Raw genomic sequence first — 3,394 nt, forward strand, 5'->3', positions numbered from 1 at the left:
GTCGCTATGAGTCGGGACCGACTCGATGGCAAATAACAACAACAACAGCAATCATGAGAAGAATATCAGATAGCCCCAAACTGAGAATCATTGAACAGAACACCTAACCAGCATTCCTCAAAACTGCCCTGGTCATGGAAAGTAAGGAAAAATCGCCACAGACCGGAGGAGACTATGAAGACATGACAACAAAACACAAGCTGCAAGCCTGGATGGGATACTGGAACAGAACACAAAATGAACACTAGAGGGAAAACTGTGATATCCAATTAGAGTCTGGGGATCAGTCAATAGAAATGTACCAATATGTATTATGGTTTTATGTGCATGATGGTCTTCATTTTGATAAATGTACCATTTAAGATATTAATTAATTTAATATATTACAGTAGGGAAAACTGGGTGTGGGGTGTATGAGAACTCTCTGTACTTTGCAACTCTTCTCTAATCAAAACTTAATCCAAACCAAAACATTGTTCACATGTATCTTAAGAGGTCAAGTCTTTAGCTGCAGAAATCCCCTCTTGGGAGTTAAAAAGGGGAACTTCAGCTTCCAAACATTAAGAAGTACCTCAAAGCTTTTGTATAAATATGAATGAATGAATGACCAATGAAATACAAATAGTAGTGCAGAAATACATGTATAGATGAATAGTGTATAACAGAGCACCCGAAAGAAGAATCGAAGACATATAAAAAAGATCTAGATAAATGGTAAATTTAACATTAACAAAGCAATAAGTGACAAATTGAATTAGAAAAATTGGCACAGTACAGGTGGAAAAAAAAAAAGAAGAAGAAAAAAAGGCTGAATACCTACTTACTACTTGAACAAAGGTAGACTTCAGATAAATTAAAAGCTTAAATATGGAAGAAATGTTGCAAAGTTAATTCAAGAAAATGTAGGAGAATAGCTTTGCAATACATGACTGAAAATACATTTCTTCTTTTTTTTTCATCCAACAAGAAGCCATAACTTTATTAACGATATAAACACTACAAATTTCAAACCAAACTGCAGTTAGTTACTCTTTTGAAACACCAAAAAAAGGTCCTTGTTTTCGGATGGTTACATTGTTAATTCCATAATAGCATTTACAATATCATTACTGTTGTTCTTCAGGGCTCGGACTGCCTTTGCTCTTGAAACATTTGCTTGTGACATGACCAATTCTATGTCCTTAACTTCCACGCCTGTTTCATCAACCTCTTCCTCTTACTCTCCTCCTGTACAGTTGGAGTTTGTGTGTTTTCTTGAATGTTTGACACAGATTCGCCTTGAACTTTGAATTTCTCAGCAGCTGCAACCTGTGCTTGCTGAGATAAATCCTCAATCTTGGCTTCCCAAAAAACTATGTAGGTATCTGAAGCTGGGCTCTTGTAGACATCTGGCTTTGTGATGACAAACAGGATTTTCTTAGATTTCCAAATAGTGACTCTAGTAACTCGTGTGACTTGTCAAAGACCCAGTTTGGACATAGCCTTCAGTGCCTTCTTTTCACTCTGACTCTGTTTTGCTTTACTATCTGGTTCTTCATCGATTTCTGCTGCTGCCGCCAGCTGGGCTTGTTGTGTAGTTGCCTGTGTGGAATCCTGCTCCTCAAGCTCTGGTACTGATTCATCACTGTCAGATTCTGTTCCAGACCCTGTCTCAGCCTGGGGCTGTGGCAACTCCTGCTCTGTGGCAGGCACAGTTTCTGTGGCTTCACCGGGCATTTTGTACAGGGAACGCAGCACCAAGATGGCGGCAGAAAGAGAGCAAGCTGAAAATAAATTTCTTTAAAAAAAAAAAAAGTAAAATTAACTCTTAGGCAAAACCTGGATAGATTTTTCTGTACCAAAGTGAAATATCTTGATGCAATAAAGCACCATAAACACAGTTAACAAACAGGGCACATATTACAAGAAGACATTTGAACCACATTAAATTGTTGTTGTTGTTGTTAGGTTCCATCAAGTTAATTCTGACTCATAGCAACCCTATGTACAACAGAATGAAACACAGCCCTGTTGTACACCATCCTCACAATTCTTGCTGTTTCAGCCTACTGTTGCAGCCACCATTTCGATCCATCCCATTTAGAGTCTTCTCCTTTTTCACTGACCCTCCACTTTACCAAGCATTATATCCTCTCCAGGGAATAATCCCTTCTGACAACATAACCAAAGTAGGTGAGACAAACTCTGTCCATTCATACTTCTAAGGAACATTCTGGCTGCACTTCTGGGATAGTTTTGTTCATTTTTCAGGCAGTCCATGGTATTTTCAGTATTCTGAGCCAAAATCACAATTCAATTCAAAGGCATCAGTTCTTCAGTTTTCCTTATTCATTGTCCAGCTTTCACATGCAGATGAGGTGATTAACAATACCATGGCTTGAGTTAGGGGCACCTTAGTCTTCAAAGTGACTTTTTCATTCTTTAACACTTTAAAGAGTTCTTTTCCCATAGATATGCCCAGGTCAATAGGACATCTGATTTCTTGACTGCTGCTCCCATGATTGTTGATTGTGGATTCAAGGAAAATGAAATCTTTGACAATTTCATTATTTTCTCCATTTATCATGATGTTTATTGGTCTATTTGTGAGGATTTTTGTTTATTTATGTTGAAGTGTAATCCAAACTGAAGACTATAATCTTTGAACTTCATCAGGAAATGCTTCAAGTTCTCTTCACTTTCAGCATGCAAGGTTGTGTCATATGTTGCACTTTGTTAATGAGTCTTCTTTCAACACTGATGCCACATTCTTCTTTATATATTCCAGCTACTCAGATAATTTTCCCAGCATACAGACTAAGTATGGTGAAAGGATACAATGCTGATGCATGCCTTTACTGATTTTAAACCATGCAGTATTCCCTTGTGCTGTTTGAATGCCAACCTCCTGGTCTATGTGGAGACACCTCATGAGCACAATTAAGTGTTCTAGAATTCCCAATTTCCTCAATGTTATCCATAATTTATTATGATCCACATAGTTGAATGAATTTGCATAGTCAATAAAACACCAGTAAACATCTTTCTGATATTCTTTGCTTTCAGCCAAAATCTATCTGACATCAGCAACAATAGCTCTTTTTCGACATCCTCTTCTGAATCCAGCTTGCATTGCTGGAAGTTCCCTATCAATGTACTGCAGCAGCCATTTTTTAATTATCTTTAGAATAATGTTAGTTGCATGTGATAGTAATGATACTGCTCAATAATTACCTCATTTTTTTGGATCACCTTCCTGTGCAATGGACACAAATATGGATCTCACTCATTTGATTGGCCAGGTAGCTGTCATCCAAATTTCCTAGCATAGATGAGTAAGTGCCTCCAGAGCTGCATCCATTGGTTGAAACATCTCAATGGGTATACTCTCAATTTCTGGAGCCTTTTTTTTTCC

At 37.7% G+C, this 3,394-nt stretch overlaps 1 pseudogene; it reads right to left on the minus strand.

Annotated features, from left to right (window-relative positions):
* Positions 1 to 1,069: 1,069 nt before the first annotated feature.
* LOC103208466 lies at positions 1,070 to 1,716 on the minus strand (annotated as a pseudogene).
* Positions 1,717 to 3,394: the final 1,678 nt, after the last annotated feature.

This window comes from Orycteropus afer, unplaced genomic scaffold (genome assembly GCF_000298275.1).
Source record: "Orycteropus afer afer isolate SDZICR_OR568_19922 unplaced genomic scaffold, OryAfe1.0 scaffold00440, whole genome shotgun sequence".
NCBI lineage: Eukaryota > Metazoa > Chordata > Mammalia > Tubulidentata > Orycteropodidae > Orycteropus > Orycteropus afer.